Below are 24,692 nucleotides of genomic sequence, written 5' to 3'. Positions count from 1 at the left end.
AAAATAAGAGAAGTTAAATTACAACAATCCAGAGACAACCTTACAGAAATTTTTGAAAAAGAATAAGAGATGGCAGCCGAAAATAATAATGCAAGGAGGATGCTTGGTGATTACACTACACCTACTTCCAAGTTTGATGGAAGAAGCATCTCAATCCCTACCATTGGAGCAAACAATTTTAAGCTGAAACTTCAACTGGTTGCTCTAATGCAACAGAACTGTAAGTTCCATGGACTTCCATCAGATGATCTCTACCAGTTTTTAACTGAGTTCTTGCAGATCTGTGAGACTGTTAAGACTAACAAAGTAGATCCTGAAGTTTGTAGGCTCATGCTTTTCCCTTTTACTGTAAGAGATAGAGCTAGAACATAGTTGGACTCACAACCCAAAGATAGCCTGGACTCTTGGGATAAGCTGGTCACGGCCTTCTTAGGTAAGTTCTTTCCTCCTCAAAAGCTGAGCAAGCTTAGAGTGGATGTTTATACTTTCAAACAAAAAGATGGTGAATCCCTCAATGAAGCTTGGGAAAGATACAAGCAGATGACCAAAAGGTGTCCTTCTGACATGCTTTCAGAGTGGACCATTCTGGATATATTCTATTATGGTCTATCTGAGTTCTCTAAGATGTCACTGGACCATTCTGTAGGTGGATCCATTCACCTAAAGAAAACACCTGCAGAAGCTCAAGAACTCATTGACATGGTTGCAAATAACCAATTCATGTATACTTTTGAGAGGAATTCCGTGAGTAATGGGACGCCTCAAAGGAAGGGAGTTCTTGAAATTGATGCTCTGAATGCCATATTGGCTTAGAACAAAATGTTGACTCAGCAAGTCAACATGATTTCTCAAAGTCTGAATGGATGGCAAAATGCATCCAACAGTACTAAAGAGGCATCTTCTGAAGAAGAAGCTTATGATCCTGAGACCCTGCAATAGCAGAGGTAAATTATATGGGTGAACCTTATGGAAACACCTATAATTCATCATGGAGAAATCATCCAAATTTCTCATGGAAGGATTAACAAAATCCTCAACAAGCTTTAATAATGGTGGAAGAAATAGGCTCAGCAATAGCAAGCCTTATCCATCATCTTCTCAGCAACAGATAGAGAATTCTGAGCAGAGTACCTCTAACTTAGCAAACTTAGTCTCTGATCTGTCTAAGGCCACTTTAAGTTTCATGAGTGAAACAAGGTCCTCTATTAGAAATTTGGAGGCACAAGTGGGCCAGCTGAGTATGAAAATCACTGAAACTCCTCCTAGTACTCTCCCAAGTAACACTGAAGAGAATCCAAAAAGAGAGTGCAAGGCCATTGACATAATCAACATGGCCGAACCTAGAGAGGAAGGAGAGGACGTGAATCCCAATGAGGAAGACCTCATGGGACGTCTCTCAAGTAAGAAGGAGCTCCTTATTGAGGACCTAAAGGAATCTAAAGGCCATATAGAGACCATAGAGATCCCATTAAATCTCCTTCTGCCATTCATGAGCTCTGAAGACTATTCTTCCTCTGAAGAGGATGAAGATGTAACTGGAGAGCAAGTTGCTCAATATCTAGGAGCTATCATGAAGTTGAATGCAAAGTTGTTTGGTAATGAGACTTGGGAAGGTGAACCTCCCTTGCTCATTAGTGAACTAGATACATGGGTTCAGCAAACTTTACCTCAAAAGAGACAAGATCCTGGAAAATTCTTAATACCTTGTACCATAGGCACCATGACCTTTGAAAAGGCTCTGTGTGACCTAGGGTCAGGCATAAATCTTATGCCATTCTCTGTAATGGAGAAGCTAGGGATCATTGAGGTACATCCTGCCATATTCTCATTACAGATGGCAGACAAGTCAGTAAGACAAGCTTATGGATTGGTAGAGGACGTGTTAGTAAAGGTTGAAGGCCTTTACATCCCTGCTGATTTCATAATCTTAGACACTAGGAAGGAGGAGGATGAATCCATCATCCTTGGAAGACCTTTCCTAGCCATAGCAGGAGCTGTGATAGATGTTAACAGAGGAGAATTAGTCCCTTCAATTGAATGGGGACTACCTTGTGTTTAAGACCCAAGGGTATTCTTCTGTATACATGGAGAGGAAGCATGAAAAGCTTCTCTCAGTACAGAGTCAAACAGAGCCCCCACAATCAAACTCTAAGTTTGGTGTTGGGAGGCCACAACAAACTCTAAGTTTGGTGTTAAATCCTCACATCCAAACTCTAAGTTTGGTATTGGGAGTCTACAACATTGACCTGATCTCTTGTGAGGCTCCATGAGAGTCCACTGTCAAGCTAGTGACATTAAAGGAGCGCTTATTGGGAGGCAGCCCAATTTTTATTTATCTAATTTTATTTTTATTTTATTGTTCTTTTATATTTTATTAGGTTCATGATCATGTGGAGTCACAAAATAAATACAAAAATTAAAAATAAAATGAAAAAACAGCAGAAGAAACAGCACACCATGTAGGAAGGGCTTACTGGCGTTTAAACGCCAGTAAGGAGCATCTGGCTGGCGTTCAACGCCAGAACAGAGCATGGATCTGGTGTTGAACGCCAGAAACATGCAGGAATCTGGTGTTTAAACGCTAGGATTGCACACTGAGGAAAGCTGGCGTTCAATGCCAGAAACATGCTACAGACTGGCATTGAACGCACAAAACAAGCATAGATCTGGCGTTTAACACCAGAAACAAGCATCAATCTGGCGTTAAACGCCAGGATTGCATGCAGAGGGCGTTTTACACACCTCATTGGTGCAGGAATGTAAATCCTTGACACCTCAGGATCTGTGGACCCCACAGGATCCCCACCTACCTTCCCCCTCTCTCTCACACCTCAATCACTCTCCCCCATCACCTATTCACCACTCACATCCATCATCTCTTTCCCCACCCAATCCCACCCATATGGCCGAAACATACACATCTCTCCCTCTCCTCCATATCTTCTTCTCCTTCCATTCTTTCTTCTTTGCTCGAGGGCGAGAAAAATTCTAAGTTTGGTGTGGTAAAAGCATAGCTTTTTTGTTTTTCCATAACCATTGATTGCACCTAAGGCCAGAAAAACTTCAAAAAAGAGAAAAGAGAAGACAAAAAGCTTCCACCTCCGAATCATGCGAGATGGAGAGATTCATCTCAAGGGTCCATAGCATTTGACTGCACATCAAGATAGCATAAGAAATTCCCTCATCAAGAAATCCTTGAGATACCTCAGGGGATACATTTTCCTCCACACAATTATTGGGAGCAACTAAGGATAGGAGCACCAAAATCACTAAGGTGGACTCATTCCTTCAAGCAACAGAGGCAAGAAAGAGACATAGAGGAGCTCAAAAAGCACCATTGATCCTTCAAGAAGGCGCCACCCTCACTAAGGTGGACTCATTCCTTAACTTCCTTGTTCTTATTTCTCTGTTTTTCGGTTTTTATGCTTAATGTTTATATATGTTTGTGTTTTTCCTACATGTTCATTAGTATTTAGTAACTATGTCTTAAGGCTATGAATAATTCCATAAATCCTTCACCTCTCTTAAATGAAAAATGTTCCTAATTCAAAAGAACAAGAAGTACATGAGTTTCGAAATTATCCTTCAAATTAGTTTAATTATATTGATGTGGTGACAATACTTTTTGTTTTCTGAATGAATGCTTGGACAGTGCATATTTTTGATCTTGTTGTTTATGAATGTTAAAATTGTTGGCTCTTGAAAGAATGATGAACAAAGAGAAATGTTATTGATAATCTGAAAAATCATAAATTTGATTCTTGAAGCAAGAAAAAGTAGTGAATAGCCCTTAAAACCAAAAGACAAGGGTAAAAAGGATCCAAGGCTTTGAGCATCAATGGATAGGAGGGCCCAAGGAAATAAATCCAGGCCTAAGTGGCTAAATCAAGCTGTCCCTAACCATGTGCTTGTGGCATGCAGGTCCAAGTGAAAAGCTTGAAACTGAGTGGTTAAAGTCGTGATCCAAAGCAAAAAGAGTGTGCTTAAGAGCTCTGGACACCTCTAATTGGGGGCTTTAGCAAAGCTGAGTCACAATCTGAAAAGGTTCACCCAGTTATGTGTCTGTGGCATTTATGTATCCGATGGTAATACTGGAAAACAAAATGCTTAGGGCCACGGCCAAGACTTATAAAAGTAGCTGTGTTCAAGAATCAACATACTTAACTAGGAGAATCAATAACACTATCTGAAATTCTAAGTTCTCATAGATGCCAATCATTCTAAACTTCAGGGGATAAAGTGAGATGCCAAAACTGTTCAGAAGCAAAAAGCTACAAGTCCCGCTCATCTAATTAGAACTAATATTCATTGATATTCTGAGATTTATAGTATATTCTCTTCTTTTTATCCTTTTGATTTTCAATTTCTTGGGAACAAGCAACAATTTAAGTTTGGTGTTGTGATGAGCGGATAATTTATACACTTTTTGGCATTGTTTTTAGATAGTTTCTAGTAGGATCCAGCTACTTTTAGGGATGTTTTCATTAGTTTTTATGCTAAATTCACATTTCTGGACTTTACTATGATTTTGTGTGTTTTTCTATGATTTTAGGTATTTTCTGGCTGAAATTGAGGGACCTGAGCAAAACTCTGATAAGAAGGCTGACAAAGGACTGCTGATGCTGTTGGAATCTGACCTCCCTGCACTCGAAATGGATTTTCTGGAACTACATAGCTCTAAATGGCACGCTCTTAACGGCGTTGGAAAGTAGACATCCAGAGCTTTCCAGCAATATATGATAGTCCATACTTTATTCGAGGTTAGATGACGCAAACTGGCGCTCAACGCCAGTTCCATGCTGCATTCTAGAGTCAAATGCCAGAAACACGTCAAGAACCAGAGTTGAACGCCAAAAACACGTTACAACTTGGCGTTCAACTCCAAAAAAAGCCTCTGCATGTGTAAAGCTCAAGCTCAGCCCAAGCACACACCAAGTGGGTCCTGGAAGTGGATTTCTGCATCAATTACGTATTTCTGTAAACCCTAGTAGCTAGTCTAGTATAAATAGGACATTTTACTATTGTATTAGACATCTTTGGATTATTTTTGGATTATCTTATGATCCTTTGATCACGTTCATGGGGGCTGGCCATTCGGCCATGCTTGGACCATCACTTATGTATTTTCAACGGTGGAGTTTCTATACACCATAGGTTAAGGGTGTGGAGCTCTGCTGTACCTCGAGTTTCAATGCAATTACTACTATTTTCTATTCAATTCAGTTTATTCCTGTTCTAAGATATTTGTTGCACTTCACCATGATGAACGTAATGATCCGTGACACTCATCATCATTCTCACCTATGAACGCGTGATTGACAACCACTTCCGTTCTACCTTAGACCGAACGCATATCTCTTGGATTCCTTAATCAGAATCTTCTTGGTATAAGCTAGAATTGATGGCGGCATTCATGAGAATCCGGAAAGTCTAAACCTTGTCTGTGGTATTCTGAGTAGGATTCAGGGATTGAATGATTGTGACGAGCTTCAAACTCGCGATTGTTGGGCGTGATGACAAATGCAAAAGAATCAATGGATTCTATTCCGACATGATCGAGAACCGACAAATGATTAGCCGTGCTGTGACAAGAGCATTTGGACCTTTTTCACTGAGAGGATGGGATGTAGCCATTGACAACGGTGATGTCCTACATACAGCTTGCCATGGAAAGGAGTAAGAAGGATTGAAGGAAGGCAGTAGGAAAACAGAGATCCAACTGAGACAAAGCATCTCCATACACTTATCTGAAATTCTCACCAATGATTTACATAAGTATTTCTATCTTTATTTTCTGTTTATTTATTATTATTATTCGAAAACTCTATAACCATTTATTATCTGCCTAACTGAGATTTACAAGATGACCATAGCTTGCTTCATACCAATAATCTCCGTGGGATCGACCCTTACTCACGTAAGGTTTATTACTTAGACGACCCAGTGCACTTGCTGGTTAGTTGTGCGAAGTTGTGAAGAAAGTGCTGAGTTAGTAGATGCGCACACCAAGTTGAATGCCATTATTAGAGATCACAATTTCGTACACCAATGACATACCAAGAGTTGGATCATTACATAGAGGATGCGGAAATTTAGGTATAGTGGGATGTCCACGATCTCTGAAGGGACCATAAGATGACACCAAATATATAGGAAGGGAATGACTTCCCCAGAGATAACCACCTTACCCTAACACCCTCTACCTTATTACTTAATACTAACTTGAGCGTTAAAATGGGCTTATAAATACCACCCCTACTGCTCTATTGATAACATCAACATTTTTCAGACTACAACGAAAGGTCTCATCTTTAATAACCTCATGTGTATATATAGCATTTTTTTATATATAATATTGGTGATTGATTTTGGTGTATATATCGACATTTTTTTTATTTTAGCGGAATACATGCATTGTAGTTGAATTTGATAACTGATTTTAGCATATATATATATATATATATATATATATATATATATATATATATATATATAGCATTTTTTTATAAGTAGCAAAAAATTTTTATGTTTAGCAAACTATTTATATATATAATCCAAAATTTTATAGAAAGATTTAGATAAATATTTAGAAAGTACATACAAAAAATTGAATAAAAAATTAATATCATAATTTTTTATTTTCAAAAATATTTTTGGTCATTAATAAAAAATAAAAAAAATTACTTAGCATAAAATTATTAAATTTTAAAGATAAAAATGTCTCTTGTTTTAAATATTTAAAAAAATTGCATAAAAATTTGATCTATAAAATATTTTTTGAGAATATTTTTAACGTTTGATTTTTTTTATCACGTTTAAAATATTTTAAAGATATTTTTATTTTAACAAAAGTGAGGAGCATTTGTGAGGATTTTTAAAAATCGAGGATGATTTGAAAATACATTAAAATCTTTATCTATTTATTATAATTGAAAATAATATATAGCAACAATGATATCTTTTGAGATCAAGTTTTCCATACTCTTATATAGTGAAAAATAGTGTTAAACTGTTAACTAAATAGAATTGTAAAAAAAAAGGGGGGGGGGGGGTTAGAGAATTAGAGATCATGATGAGTAGAAGTTATCAAATGAGAAATTATTATATATAATAATTTGGTTTCTTTTTTCAATAATAAATTCAATCCTATGGCAAAGCTCCTTTCAGTGATTCCTTATCTACAATTTAATTATAAAAAAACAAATTAAAGAACTTATATAATTCCCTTAGCTTTCAACATTTTTAAAAATGTTCAACTATTATCGTTATTGCCTATTAGTATTATTATTATCCTTTAATTTGACACTCTTCTCTTACGCTAGACGTACGTGGCTCACTCAATACATGCACAAATGTATTGGTTTGTATGAGTTGAGTCTTGTCTTCATAACCGACTAAAGTTGCAATTCACTTGATTTATTTGATTACGACCAAATTCAATCAGTAAAAAGCAACAATTGTCCAATCATACACGTACGTGGCCATTTGTCTATTTTCTTGAATATACAAAACACAATAATCCTTCAAGTAGTGTTGCCATGCATGCATAATTTCTCCAATTTTTCAGTGCATATCGCATAGTGTTGATGTGAACTAACCCTCCTACTGATGAGTTCATGTTTAATTTTGTGGCCCTAAGCGAAAATTTAGTGTCTCTATGAAAAGAAGGACAAGTTCCTGAAAGATAAGCTAATTGCCAAATGCCAATTGCCAAGTAGTAATATGCTAGAAGCTACATGCCTAGAGAAAGTGCAAGTTCCACAGAAAACTTTGCAATTCTTTCTATGTAGCCTATTGTGAATGTGTGCAAAGTTTCATTAGACGCGTTCTGGCTAACCGCCAAGTTAATATTAGATATTGGATAGTCATTAATTAATATTGGATGATAGCTCACATATTTAATCACCAATACATTTGAAGAGATGGGTAACTTTGTTTCTTGTTTTTCTTACCTTTTTTTTTGGTTTAAATTTTAGAGAGGGAAAATTTCTTGTGAAAAACTACAATCACAGCATACCAAGCTAAATTATTAGTTAATAACATATCCAAATATGGCTGGAGAAGACCAAAAATTTATATTTATGATAAGGAATAATGCAATCTAATTTTTGAAACTTTTCAATTTGATTTTATAGAGTTAATAACAAAGATGATGAAAAAGAACTCTTATTTTTCTTCTACAATCAAGAAGTAGAAACACCACGAGATGACATGAGGATAATGTTCCAAGAAAATACAGCAAAAATGCTTATTTTGCTCAATTCAATAACTTTGCTCCATTTGGGTTGACTAAATGGTGAACTCATATGTTATTTTAAATAAGCGTTAGGAGTTCCAACCTTGCATTATATATAAAGTAATCTATTGGCCAATAACAAATTTTTAAAGATTAATCTTTTATCTGTTAGGTTAAGAGGATATTGTTAAAAAAAAAAATTAAGTATACATAAATGGTTTACGGGTTTAAATACTATAAAATTGTGTTAAGAAAGATCATATTTTTGCTACTTTATGTTTTGAAATTTTGTCTAACTTTTCTAATATAAAAATACATCTGCCTAATAAGAAAAGGCATATTTTAAGATAAGATATGTACAATTGTACACAGTTAATTTATAATTTTACATAAAAGTATAATTTGCATATAAACAATACCATAAAAGAATTACCAGACTAAAATGTTTATAATTTGCAATTTTATCCAAGTTAACATGATACCCATTTTTTTCTCCAAGAGTGAGAGCTTAGGGTTTTTGTAACATCATATATAGATAGATAACAGTTTCAGAAACGAAGTGTGGTTTAATTAAGAACCCTAACTTTTTCTTTCTTTTTTTTTTTTGGTTGGGAAGAACCCTTAGCTTACTCTCTACCTGAGCCCCATTTTGTCATGTTTTTTACCCCTCAAGTTCGTTTGAGCTAACTAGGTCAGGCCCAAACAGAAGGCAAACAGTTGGGGAGAGCAACGGAAAAAACAGATGGTATCTTAAGCCTTATTTAAAAAAAAAAAACAAGAAAAGAAAGGAAAATGCAATTGAGTAAACTCAGTAAAGTAATGCATTGTTACTCTATACAATATAGAGTAAAATAATTATTTGTGATATATTGTGTGTGTTTGGGTGTCATTATTTTTATAAAAAAAGATTTTTTTATTTTTTAGTATGTTTGATAAATTTCTAATAGTAAGAGTAAAAGCACTAGAAAAATAAAAAAAATATTTTTTTAAAAAGTTACAATTTACATCTTTTTTAAAAAAAAAAAAATTTCTTAAAATAAAGATGTTTTATAATAATTGATAGACAAAAATATTCTTACTAAAATTTTAAAAAGACATCTTTTACCTCTTTTCTTTCATGGATGAATGTACAACACACACTATAACATTTTTGATCTATTGCAACATATATTCAAGACAATGCTTAAAAAGAATTGTTGAAAATAGTTAAAAGCAACACTTCATGTTTGTTGCAAGAAAATAAGACTATTGCAACCTTATTTTAACCAACACTTTATGAGCGTTTTCTTTAATCAATTAGGCAACATATTTAAAGCGTTGCTTCAGTAAATTAAATACGCAATGCTTATAGCCTCTATATATTACAATTAAAAAAAGTTGCTTTAAATTTTAAATAAGTTTTCCCGATTTAAGTATTGCCTAAATAAATAATTAACTCTAAATCTAAACCTTGTGAAATTTCCCTAATTAATGATAATGCTACGGGACTTACCATTTCTAATAATGATTCACCTTCTATTTTCCATTTGTATTAACGTATTCTCTAAACAGTTTCCGAGAGAGGGAAACTAGAACTCCAATCTTCCAAAAAAAAAAATTAGACCTGCTAGAACCAATCTTCCAAAAATTTACATGAAATTTCAAAAAACCCTACAAACTCTACGAAACCATGACTTTCCCTAACCCTATTTCTCTTCACATAACGTGAAATCCTTGTTGTAGCTCTGTTAGGGTTCAATGCTTCGTCCATCTCCGTGTACTCGATCGGAAGATGGTTCTCGCCGATTCTTCGGCCACCAGAAACCTACCGATGGCGAATCCTTTTCCCGGCATCCTCCAAATCATTAATTCAATTGATTCCTCGTCAATTGAACCTGACATCAACGAATTCTAATCCAAAGGAAGCTCGTTTCAACACACAGGGCACGGATTCCGAATTGATAGCCATGGAAGCTCATGCGCCTCCACCCGTAGTTCAAATGCTTCCTTACACACGATGCAGTTTGCTCCGACACGCACGTGTGCCTCCGCGATCTCCACCGTGGTCATCGACTCTATCGTTGCTCTGCCGTGTTCTTCTGCTCGCACCGTTCTGAAATCTCTGCTCTACTCTGCCATTTTGAAACCTCTGATATGCTCTAATCGATTGAAGAAGCTCACATAATCCTTTTCTTCTTTTCTTTGTTTTTGCAGTTTCGAATTCGAACATGTCGAAGGACAAACACTCTACCAATTTGTCGTGCACCTTCAATTCAAGTGGCTCTTAGGTTTCGATTTAAATTATTTTTTCTTTCTTCAGTAATCACAATTTAGCAATGTGATTTTAATTTAACTATTTCAGATTTTCGATAAAATAGTATTTCATTCATTCTTTCTTTTTTTCTGATGCTACCTTACATAACATGGCTAGCTGATCTTCTTTCTTAGTGTGTGAAATGTGGATATCATGATTTCAGCTACTCAATTTTTGTCAATAGGAATTCCATTTATTTTCAATACATGGATTGTAATGCATCTTACACAAGAGGACTATGCGGTAAATCATTTCTGTTGCTGTTACCTCTTCTGTGTGCAACTGAGTATATGTATGTTTTGATTGTATGTACCTTTAAACTTAGAAATGAAGTGCCTTTCTGTTGTGATGTAGACATGTGCTTGATAAAATTTTTGCGTGTGTTGGTTTGGTAGTAGCTGCTTATGCTGGTGTATAGTAGTGGTTGCAGTCATAAATTCTCAGAACATGTCTCGATTTTTGTGTAAGAACACTTTTCATAGATATATTTAACAAAAATGTATTGCCACCACTGCTGTACTATTTTCATACTTATCTTCCAACAAAAATGTTACTTTTCTTCACTCTAATTCTATCCTCCGGTAGTATTCGATTGTAAATGTATGCTCTGATCTATGTGCATTTGATATTATGGATCTTAATTAATTTACTCCAGACAATGTTATAATTCATGTTGCCTTTTTGGTTACTTTGATGGATCTGTTACAGTTATGTCATGTTAGATATGCGTTTACAAATTAATTCTTCTTTTATGGTTGAATTAGGATAGATGTCTTATAGGAAGTTCGATCACCCAAGACACAGTTCTCTTGGCTTTCTTCCAAGGATGCCAGCTTCTCGTCATCATGGAAAAGGTTATCTAGGTTTTTGTATTTGGTTTTCTATGTTTTAATGTTTGCATTGTACGACCATATGCTCTGGTACCAAGGTTTTCTATTTATGATCCTTGATATAGTAATATACTAACTAACTGAATGTCAAGTTTCACCTTTCAGTGATTTGTGGATCACTCATGTGGACAACCCAACGGTGCAAGAGCTCCATTTCCTGCTAATAATCTGCTACTAGGATCCTTGTCAAAAGCTGGACAGTTTCCTCCTATTGGTGCACATGGGGTGGGCTACTTTACTGATTTGGTTTCATAGGCATTACATATTGTTATCTTTTGGTTCTTATTTTGGTGCTGGACTATTCTGTGGTTAATGTGTATAGCCTTTTCAACCTACTCCAGCACCTGTGCCAACACCCTTGGCTGGTTGGATGTCAAATTGTTGGTTTAGGTTGTTTGCCAATGCTTGTTTTCTCCATCAAATGCTATACATCAGCTTAAATTGGATTTACTATTAACTCCCTTTGTTCTTCATGTTTATTGCATGCAGCTGTGTGAATCAGACATTGAAGTAGTAGAGGAAATTAACTTTTCAGTTTCTGAAGTGAAGAGCAAGTACAAGGTAAGATTTTCCCTTTCTCTTATTTATTTTGATGACCTAGTAATGGCTTTAGTGCCTAATGGTGAAAAACTGAAAGTCTATCATGTTTATATTGTTATGGTCTTAATTCTTATCCTCTAAACTATTTCTATATTTCTCTATTTTTTTGACTCTTCCTATATTCAATGAATGATTATCTGATACAGGATGCTACCCTCTTACCAAAATGGAAAGCATTTCAAATAATCATATATCCTGAACGGGTGAGATTATTAGGTACCTTTTTTATCAAATAGATACAGGTCAGAATTTACAGCATTACATCTTTTGGTTGATATAGATTTGCAGATAGCCAGTTGAAAAAAATGAGGTACTCAATCGTCCAGAATTCACGCAGCCTGTATATTTTCACCCATTTCACTTTATTCTATGTTATGGATTCTTATAACTGCAGGATGATGGCCTGAATGATTAAAGTAAAATTGCTGCATTTGATTTTGATGGGTGTCTTGCAAAAACTGCTGTGAATAAGTATGCTTGAATCTGAAGTCTAAGATTTGCTATTATATTTATTGATGCTGTTGGATTTAATATCTTTTATAAATTACAACTTGTTGATATGATGTATTAAGTGTAACACCCTAATATTCAAATCCTTATGCTCGAGTCATAAGTCAATGATATTACGGTGGTACGACTCTCAGGTGGATTTTTAATATATAAATATAGGTAATTTCGAAAGGAGTATTAATCGAGAAGCCTGAAAAGGGTAGAAATAAAATCGCAAAGACGTATCACTCACGTTTCGACAACGAAAAGTTAAACTGTGAAGGCGAAAGCGATATACGGACAAGGCATAAAGGAGATTAAGAGATAGATAATAGATATATATATATATATATATATATATATATATATATATATATATATATATATATATATATATATATATATATATATATATATATAATAAGTAAATAGCCACTAGTCGCGACCCGCGAAGTTTAGGCCGGCTAGGGTACAGTATGAAAGTAACTGACAACAGTACATCCTAATCTCTCCCAAAGGAAATATAAGAGCCTCTATAGGCAAGTTCCAAAAGAGTTCAACACGTAATATAATCTTTTCAAAACAAAGGTGGAGAGTTTCTAAGCAAAACACAAAGTAGAGAAAATAAATATCTTCGCCGTCTCTCAGACGAACCGCAGCTCACTTCTGAGCACCTGAACCTGTATCTGAAAAACAAGAGATATATACGGAATGAGAACCCCGGGCCCATGGGTTCCCAGTACGGTAAAAGTGCCAAATAAATACAATGCACTGCAATAAAAACTCACTAAGCATCCTAAACTTCTTCACCAAATATCCAGCCTAGATTCTCACTAATCCATGAATAGGAAACTGTTGTAAGGGAATACTAAATCTAGTTCATATTAGACATGTTTCCCAACTCGCTGATTCTTCCACGAAAGACTTAGAATCATAAGCAAACCATCACCAGTTGTTCTGCCTCAGCAACTCTATATCGATACATCATACCCTCGCCTGGAGCTAGTGAAATCACATCACTGCGTCTAGCCAGGGGGGCTCAAATTATCTCATTCAAAAATCATCATCATCACGCAATTGCATCACCAATTCATCTCATCAAGAACAGCCCCCAACATCCACCGACACCAGCATGAGGGGCCTCTCAGTTGTACAAACACAAGCAATACAGGCAAGTAATACACAAATAAGATACAAGTAGAACAAGTAGCACATAATCAGGTAACATAGCATATATGATGTAGAAATCCAAAACAAATAGGCAAACCCAAACAATTCAAACATATGCAAATGATGTATGCCTGCCCTATGGCTGATGATATCATCTGTCGGTTATATAGCCAACCCGACATGTCCTGGTAGCTAACCATTGGACAGAAACACCCCTTGCGGAGCAAGTAGGTTTGAGCTACAACCCCCTTGCTACTACCCGCTCAGTCCAGAGCCAGTGGAACAACCACTACTGCGGCTACTACCCAGGTGAGTGTTTAACAGCTCAACCTGGAGCGAGTGGATTCACCACTACTGCTGCTACTACCCAGGCGTCACAATCTCTGACCTGGAGCAAGTGGGACGAACCACAACCCTTGCTACTGCCCAGGTATCTTAAGCATTAACCCGGAACAAGCAGGACGAACCACAGCCCTTGCTACTGCCCAGGTATCTTAAGCATTAACCCGGAACAAGCGGGACGAACCACAACCCTTGCTACTGCCCAAGTATCTCAAACATATATTCATTCAATCTCAATTCATATTATCAATCCTCATTGTTATCAAAACTCAAACATTAACCTGGAGCAAGTGGGACGAACCACAACCCTTACTACTACACAAGTATCAGAGCTACATTCATTCAAAACTCCATAATTAACTCATTTATCATAAACATCCTTTTCCGTCTCATACCCGGAGCAAGTGGACAACGCCACTGCCTACTACCCAGGGTTACACATCACATTTCAACATTAATCATATGCATTTATACTCAGCCATAATCAATAATGGCTTTGCCGTGACCCGGCAATAACTCAGCCACCCGGCTCATGGTCCAATCAAGAACCAGCCATTTATCAATAAATATAGCCCTTCGACTCATGGCATACACGGTACTCCCACCGTCATCCTCCATATCTCATATAATCATCGTTGATCATCGTTGATCATAACTTTTCCCCTTGCTTCACTCGCAAGTTACCATATCCCCTAGCTCTTTTCTCATTGCTAGGCATATCATAATGATTTAATACATAAGGGGTGAGATCGGAGGCATAGAAGTATGAGATTTGGCTTTTAGAACTCAAAAATCAACTTTGGGATGAAAACAGGGCCACGCGTACGCGTACTCCACGCGCACGCTTGGATGCCCACAAAGCTCATCGACGCGTATGCGTCATACACGCGGACGCGCGGATTGAAACACAGCCAGACGACGCGTAAGCGTCAGCCACGCGTACGGGTGGGTGCATTTGCGCCCCAGGCACAAAACTGGCACAACTCTGGCACAACTCTCGGGAAAATGGCTGGGCATTGGATGCAGTGCATCGACGCGCACGCGCACACCACGCGCACGCGTGGATGGTGCCTTTTTGAAGAACGACGCGTACGCGCCAAGTGCGCCTACGCGTGGAGGGTCATTCTGCTAAAAATTTTCTAAGTTAAAAGCTGCAGAATTCACAGATTCAACCCCTAATCTTCCGACGGACATAACTTTCTTATTTTAAATAGTTTTTCGCCCGTTCTTCGAATGGCATGGACATCCCGGATCCAATTTCATTTCTAAACAAGTTTGGCACAAAACAGAGATCCAGAGTCCAAGTTATATCCCATCAAAGTATGCCCAAAAACCATATTTTCATACAAAACCACAAGGTGCCCTTTTCAAAACAAGCCATTTTCAACCCTTTTTAAAATCAACCAAAACATGCTAGTTTCAACCCTTTTTGAAATCAATCAAAATATACCAAAATCAACATCAAGCCTCCTCAATTCATACATTAACACTTTACCACGATGCACAAAACCGCCGTATAACCATTTTTACCTATTTCAAACAAATGGCTAAATTACAAACACACTAACATGTCATACATCTTTCCTCATCCCAATTTCCAACAATACTATTTCCAATCAATCATCATTACACATAATCAATATTATACTCACTGTCACATGGTTTCACCCACAAATCAACCTTAATTATTTCTCAAGTATATACCACAACATACATACCTCTTATGCATCATCATACCATCAAGGCATCAATAATCATGATCACATATATGACCATATAACATACCTCAACCAAAACCAGACATACCTCCTCTATACAACTTCACCCAAAATTACCAATTTCCACACTTCAACTCCTCAAACCTCATTATTCAATAACCAACCCAATCATTCATATATTCATTATCTGAAATTCATCCAATCACTTGTGTCATCATACACTGCACACATCAACTTACCTTCCTTACCTCTTTCCGGCCTCCGGCCCAAAATTTACGGCCTCCGGCCCAATTTCCCAATTTAAATGCATAAATCACAAATCAATACTCATTACCCAAAACATCAAATTTTCAATACACCAAGCATACAAGGCCACACAATTCTCAACCCAATCATCAATTCACATTACATACCAACTATGCATATTAGCATCAACCATTTACACAATTCAAACTTAATCCTAGGGGCATTTAGCCTAGGAATTCTCATCACACCACACGGTACTTAAATGAAACTTAAACCGTACCTCTTGTAGCCAAACCAATTGAGCCTCTTCTTTAGAAGTCTCCACCAACCTTAGTCCCAAGCCTCACTAAAGTTCCTCAAGCAACACCAATCTCCCAATTGTGCACCAAGATCATCAAATGCACTAACATAACCAATATTACATACATACATCAACCTAGGGCTCATAAAAATGACAAATCACAAGGGTTGGAGGGTTTCTTACCTTAACCCACTGAAGTTTGTGATGAATATCACCTATGGCTCATACTAGAGCACTCCTAAACAATCAAAATCACAAGGTTTCCTCAAAACCCAAACCAAATTCGAATTTGAAGAGGAAAATAAAAACTGGGCAGAGGACAGTGGATTACCCATCATAAAACTTAGATAGAATTATAGAGGATGAGAAGAGCGACGCGTGGCCGTAAACGGCTCGTCAATCGGAGCTCCGTAGCTCAAGTTATGGTGGTTTGAAAATCAAAGAGAGTTAGGTTTTCTCTCTTCTCTTCTCTCTTCCCAATTCAGCGCCCAACACTCATTCTTTAGGGCAAAATGAGCTGAAATGCTCATAACTAATGTTTATATATGTTGGGTCTTGGGCCCACTTAGGCCCAGTTCACTTATTTTTGTCCGTTGGCCCAATTTTGGACCAAAACCTTTAAGATTAGCGCTCTAAATCGCACTTCAAATATTTCTACCTCCCCAAATCATAATTCCTCATTTCTTAATCCTATTTACTCATAATCAATTTTTTCAGCTGCAGTACCAGACAGGTCTCAGCCGGTACTGCCGGTCAAAATTCCACTGCGCGCTTTTACGCAGAAAACTATGTCTTTTGACTCGAAAAAATTCACTGAATCCAGATATCATATTTAAATCATCAAATTCCAATTGCCAAATCTTCCAACCATATTCGCTCCTACTTAACTCATTATTTAATAAATTTCGGTTAGACCGGGTATTACATTCTACCTCCCTAACAGAAATTTTTGCCCTCGAAAATTCCATCCATCACTACGAGTACGCGAGCATAGTATGCCTTTATATCCAACGCATAACAGTTCCAAGGTCTTTTTCTCTGCACGCTTCCGTTGCCGCGCTCTGATTTCTCCATTCCTGAGGGTCTCGGTCGTTCGGTCAATGCTGACCAACAGCCTCGTTCCTTACTTTTATCGTCTCATCAACTCACACCCTATTAAATCTCAAATCATGCATCAATAATATTGCCATCATCGTTAATCATAGCCATCATTCCATATCACTATAATCAATCAAAGATCATTCTCAAAACTATAACCAACACTCTCTCAAATTATTGGAAAATCTTGACAGTACCTCTCCTAAAAACTGGAGTCTACCACCCGTCACGGGTTTCCTCAAACCAATCTAAGTACCACATCAGCATTTCAATTTAATGGTTTTCACATTCGTCTTTCAAAACCGATCATTATAAACCTCAATCTAAATCCAAGATCACCATGACCAAACATCATAGCACTCATCTCTCGAACACGACAACTTGCACTCAATCATTATCTAAATCCGATTACGCATCGATGATAATTTTCTCATCCGTTTCAGAACCATCAAGGCTCACAGCCACAATTTAACTTGACCGACAATTCAAATCAACGTTTCCAAATCCATTATTTAGGACCATCCCTTATCTATTTAAATCAAAGGAACTAAAGTCACGGGTTCAATCCATTTCACCAAAAATCCAAAAGTCAACCAACTACATAACAAACGCAACGCATCATTCTCAACAGAAAATCATTTACATCACAGGCATTTATCTATTTATATTAAGGCAAATCCTTACTCGGACCATCCGGTTTGCTTCTCAGTCTAATATTAAGCTCGACAGTCCCAGTTCTACTGTACATGCGGTATTATAAAATCACACACTGCCATTTAGGCTTGATTATTGCAATTACCTCAATCTTACTGCCGCAATCGGCCCGCATCCTGACTCTCTCCTTGTTGGCAATTTCTTGATACATGTCCTGGTAACCCGCACTTGTAACATACGCCTGACCCCAATCGGCACGGCCTATTTGGGTGATGACTTCCACACCTCTGACAGCTCGAAACATCAGAAGCAACCGCTGCCCATTTTCCCTTACCGTTTCTTTGGGACTCCTTACTCGTCGCAAGGTCATTTCGCCTTTGAGGAAAATGTTGTGGGTATCCTCTTCTCTTAAACTCTTGACCCCTTGTTGGGTATTCTTGATTGTGCTCCCTGCGGTGGGACTCCCGACGGTCATTCTTTGCCTCAACAGCCTTCCTCACACATTCTTCAGCAATACGGTTCTTGTTCACAAGTTCAGAGAAGACCCTAATCTCCATCGGTCCAACGGAGCTCAGGATTTCACTTTGAAGTCCTCCCTCATACTTAATACACTTCCATTCCTCAAAGTCTCCCGGAGCTCCCTGACACATGCGGGAAAACCTAAATAGCTCCTCAAATTTGTCTGTATACTCAGATACGGACATAGCACCTTACTTCAGCTGCAGTAACTCCAATTCCTTGGCTGTTCTGGCGGAATTCGGAAAGTACTTCTTATAGAATTCCACCTGGAAGGCATCCCAAGTGATAGGATCATTCCCCTGTTGCAGGAGACGTCGAGCCCCGTGCCACCAATGTGATGCTTCCCCCGTGAGCAGATAGGTAGCAAATTCAACACGCTGCTCTTCAGGCACCAACTGCGCTTGCAGTGCTCGCTCCATGGCCTGAAACCAAGTATCAGCTTCAGTCAGATTGGTGGTTCCTTTGAACTTAGGTGGATTAACCTTTAAGAAAGTTGCCAGTGTCATCGGGCCCTGAGCTTCCCTTCCGCCATTGCCATTATTGTTTATCTGTTACCCAAGAGCCTCCGCAGTGGCTTGCATAGCAGCAGCCATATTCTCCAATGCCGCCATAAGGTTTACCGGGTTATTCGGGTTGACTTCCGGTTCCTGCGTGCTAGTACGATCTCTCTCACGTCCCCGACCAGGTCCACGAGGCGCCATCTGGTTCCTATACACACCAAACAATCGATATCAAGTTGATCAGCCTCAATATCGGAAGTATAGTGCTTCAAAGTACCAAAGGTACACTCATGGACTTTAGGCTAGATGTATCGGTTAGATACCCTAACTAGCACAGGCACAGACTCAGAGTATGCATTGAAGCATAAGCAGTTCCATCCCTCAGGCTCACCAGGACGAACTGCTCTGATACCATAATGTAACACCCTAATATTCAAATCCTTATGCTCGAGTCATAAGTCAATGATATTACGGTGGTACAACTCTCAGGTGGATTTTTAATATATAAATATAGGTAATTTCGAAAGGAGTATTAATCGAGAAGCCTGAAAAGGGTAGAAATAAAATTGCGAAGACGTATCACTCACGTTTCGACAACGAAAAGTTAAACTGTGAAGCCGAAAGCGATATACGGACAAGGCATAAAGGAGATTAAGAGATAGATAACAGATATATATATATATATATATATATATATATATATATATATATATATATATATATATATATATATATATATATATAATAAGTAAATAGCCTCTAGTCGCGACCCGCGAAGTTTAGGTTGGCTAGGGTACAATATGAAAGTAACTGACAACAGTACATCCTAATCTCTCCCAAAGGAAATATAAGAGCCTCTATAGGCAAGTTCCAAAAGAGTTCAACACGTAATATAATCTTTTCAAAACAAAGGTGGAGAGTTTCTAAGCAAAACACAAAGTAGAGAAAATAAATATCTTCGCCGTCTCTCAAACGAACCGCAGCTCACTTCTGAGCACCTGAACCTGTATCTGAAAAACAAGAGATATATATGGAATGAGAACCCCGGGCCCATGGGTTCCCAGTACGGTAAAAGTGCCAAATAAATACAATGCACTGCAATAAAAACTCACTAAGCATCCTAAACTTCTTCACCAAATATCCAGCCTAGATTCTCACTAATCCATGAATAGGCAACTGTTGTAAGGGAATACTAAATCTAGTTCATGTTACACATGTTTCCCAACTCGCTGACTCTTCCACGAATCAGACTTAGAATCATAAGCAAACCATCACCAGTTGTTCTGCCTCAGCAACTCTATATCGATACATCATACCCTCGCCTGGAGCTAGTAAAATCACATCACTGCTTCTACCCAGGTGGCTCAAATTATCTCATTCAAAAATCATCATCATCACGCAATTGCATCACCAATTCATCTCATTAAGAACAGCCCCCAACATCCACCGACACCAGCATGAGGGGCCTCTCAGTTGTACAAACACAAGCAATACAAGCAAGTAATACACAAATAAGGTACAGGTAGAACAAGTAGCACATAATCAGGTAACATAGCATATATGATGTAGAAATCCAAAACAAATAGGCAAACCCAAACAATTCAAACATATGCAAATGATGTATGCCTGCCCTATGGCTGATGATATCATCTGTCGGTTATATAGCCAACCTGACATGTCCTGGTAGCTAACCATTGGACAGAAACACCCCTTGCGGAGCAAGTAGGTTTGAGCTACAACCCCCTTGCTACTACCCGCTCAGTCCAGAGCCAGTTGAACAACCACTACTGCGGCTACTACCCAGGCGGGTGTTTAACAGCTCAACCTGGAGCGAGTGGATTCACCACTACTGCCGCTACTACCCAGGCGTCACAATCTCTGACCTGGAGCAAGTGGGACAAACCACAACCCTTGCTACTGCCCAGGTATCTTAAGCATTAACCCGGAACAAGCAGGACGAACCACAACCCTTGCTACTGCCCAGGTATCTCAAACATATATTCATTCAATCTCAATTCATATTATCAATCCTCATTGTTATCAAATCTCAAACATTAACCTGGAGCAAGTGGGACGAACCACAATCCTTACTACTACCCAGGTATCAGAGCTACATTCATTCAAAACTCCATAATTAACTCATTTATCATAAACATCCTTTTCCGTCTCATACCCGGAGCAAGTGGACAACGCCACTGCCTACTACCCGGGGTTACACATCACATTTCAACATTAATCATATATGCATTTATACTCAGCCACAATCAATAATGGCTTTGCCGTGACCCGGCAATAACTCAGCCACCCGGCTCATGGTCCAATCAAGAACCAGCCATTTATCAATAAATATAGCCCTTCGGCTCATGGCATACACGGTACTCCCACCGTCATCCTCCATATCTCATATAATCATCGTTGATCATAACTTTTCCCCTTGCTTCACTCGCAAGTTACCACATCCCCTAGCTCCTTTCTCATTGCTAGGCATATCATAATGATTTAATACATAAGGGGTGAGATCGGAGGCTTAGAAGTATGAGATTTGGCTTTTAGAACTCAAAAATCAACTTTGGGATGAAAACAGGGCCACGCGTACGCGTACTCCACGCGCACGCGTGGATGCCCACAAAGCTCATCGACGCGTATGCGTCATACAGGCGGACGCGCGGATTGAAACACAGCCAGACGACGCGTAAGTGTCAGCCACGCGTACGCGTGGGTGCATTTGCGCCCCAGGCACAAAACTGGGACAACTCTGGCACAACTCTCGGGAAAATGGCTTGGCATTGGATGCAGTGCATCGACGCGCACGCGCACACCACGCGCACGCGTGGATGGTGCCTTTTTTAAGAAGACGCGTACGCGCCAAGTGCGCCTACGCGTCGAGGGTCATTCTGCTAAAAATTTTCTAAGTTAAAAGCTGCAGAATTCACAGATTCAACCCCCAATCTTCCGACGGACATAACTTTCTTATTTTAAATCATTTTTCGCCCGTTCTTCGAACGGCATGGACATCCCAGATCCAATTACATTTCTAAACAAGTTTGGCACAAAACAGAGATCCAGAGTCCAAGTTATATCCCATCAAAGTATGCCCAAAAACCATATTTTCATATAAAATCACAAGGTGCCTTTTTCAAAACAAGCCATTTTAAACCCTTTTTAAAATCAACCAAAACATGCTAGTTTCAACCCTTTTTGAAATCAATCAAAATATACCAAAATCAACATCAAGCATCCTCAATTCATACATTAACACTTTACCACGATGCACAAAACCGCCGTATAACCATTTTTACCTATTTCAAACAAATGGCTAAATTACAAACACACTAACATGTCATACATCTTTCCTCATCCCAATTTCCAACAATACTATTTCCAATCAATCATCATTACACATAATCAATATTATACTCACTGTCACATGGTTTCACCCACAAATCAACCTTAATCATTTCTCAAGTATATACCACAACATACATACCTCTTATGCATCATCATACCATCAAGGCATCAATAATCATGATCACATATATGACCACATAAGATACCTCAACCAAAACCAGACATACCTCCTCTATACAACTTCACCCAAAATTACCAATTTCCACACTTCAACTCCTCAAACCTCATTATTCAATAACCAACCCAATCATTCATATATTCATTATCTGAAATTCATCCAATCACTTGTGTCATCATACAATGCACACATCAACTTACCTTCCTTACCTATTTCCGGCCTTCGGCCCAAAATTTACGGCCTCCGGCCCAATTTCACAATTTAAATGCATAAATCACAAATCAATACTCATTAGCCAAAACATCAAATTTTCAATACACCAAGCATACAAGGCCACACAATTCTCAACCCAATCATCAATTCACATTACATACCAACTATGCATATTAGCATCAACCATTTACACAATTCAAACTTAATCCTAGGGGCATTTAGCCTAGGAATTCTCATCACACCATACGGTACTTAAATGAAACTTAAACCGTACCTCTTGTAGCCAAACCAATTGAGCCTCTTCTTTAGAAGTCTCCACCAACCTTAGTCCCAAGCCTCACTAAAGTTTCTCAAGCAATACCAATCTCCCAATTGTGCACCAAGATCATCAAATGCACTAACATAACCAATATTACATACATACATCAACCTAGGGCTCATAAAAATGACAAATCACAAGGGTTGGAGGGTTTCTTACCTTAACCCACTGAAGTTTGTGATGAATATCACCTATGGCTCATACTAGAGCACTCCTAAACAATCAAAATCACAAGGTTTCCTCAAAACCCAAACCAAACTCGAATTTGAAGAGGAAAATAAAAACTGGGGAGAGGACAGTGGATTACTCACCACAAAACTTAGATAGATTTATAGAGGATGAGAAGAGCGACGCGTGGCCGCAAACGGCTCATCAATCGGAGCTCCGTAGCTCAAGTTATGGTGGTTTGAAAATCAAAGAGAGTCAGGTTTTCTCTCTTCTCTTCTCTCTTCCCAATTCAGCGCCCAACACTCATTCTTTAGGGCAAAATAAGCTGAAATGCTCATAACTAATGTTTATATATGTTGGGTCTTGGGCCCACTTAGACCCAGTTCACTTATTTTTGTCCGTTGGCCCAATTTTGGACCAAAACCTTTAAGATTAGCGCTCTAAATCGCACTTCAAATATTTCTACCTCCCCAAATCATAATTCCTCATTTCTTAATCCTATTTACTCATAATCAATTTTTTCAGCTGCAGTACCAGACAGGTCTCAGCCGGTACTGCCGGTCAAAATTCCACTGCGCGCTTTTACGCAGAAAACTATGTCTTTTGACTCGGAAAAATTCACTAAATCCAGATATCATATTTAAATCATCAAATTCCAATTGCCAAATCTTCCAACCATATTCGCTCCTACTTAACTCATTATTTAATAAATTTCGGTTAGACCGGATATTACATTAAGAAGCTTATTTATTTATTTATTTATTTACAGAGTGGGTGCAGATGTTTAGTCCATCATGTATCCTTCAATTCCTGATAAAACTACAAAGCTTATACAAAGATGGGTACAAGCTGGTGCGTCTGTTTTATTTTTAAAAAAATGGCTGTAGAATTTTGTTTGATTTTTAGAACTCTTCTATGCTCATCCTCCTTTATTTGTATCTTGTGATGGTCACAATTTAACTAAAATGAATAGATAATAATGGCATTTCTGGTTCTCTATGCTGTTTATTGTCTCGCTATTGTTTATTATAGGTAATTTTCACTAATGAATCCAATATTGAACGTTGGAAAAATAAGAGACAAGTAGCCGTGGACTCAAAAATTGGACGTCTCAATGATTTTATTGAGAAAGTGAAGGTTCCAATTCAGGTGACTTCTTTGAGACTCCGCACATCTGTCTTCTACTATTATTAGCAATGCAAATATTGCTTTTCTTACTGGCTATAACAATCATTTTCTGGTTCAATTGTTTTACGGTCGCTAAAGATCTGTTTATACATCTGGGAAATCATCATCTGCTGCTGGATTGACTACAACAGTTGCTAAGGAACCAGAAACTGGAGAGTTTTGTATTGAGGTAAATGACATAACTACTATTTTATGCTTCTGGGTTTAGAAAATAATTATGGT

General features: G+C 38.0%; 1 non-coding gene across 1 annotated transcript; it reads right to left on the bottom strand.

Annotated features, from left to right (window-relative positions):
- Nucleotides 1-462: 462 nt before the first annotated feature.
- Nucleotides 463-570, bottom strand: LOC112712271 (small nucleolar RNA R71). The gene has a single exon (XR_003157739.1). It is a non-coding gene; the product is annotated as a small nucleolar RNA R71 (small nucleolar RNA).
- Nucleotides 571-24,692: the final 24,122 nt, after the last annotated feature.

Source organism: Arachis hypogaea, chromosome 1 (assembly GCF_003086295.3).
Source record: "Arachis hypogaea cultivar Tifrunner chromosome 1, arahy.Tifrunner.gnm2.J5K5, whole genome shotgun sequence".
NCBI lineage: Eukaryota > Viridiplantae > Streptophyta > Magnoliopsida > Fabales > Fabaceae > Arachis > Arachis hypogaea.
This window is presented reverse-complemented; position numbering and strand designations above follow the sequence as displayed.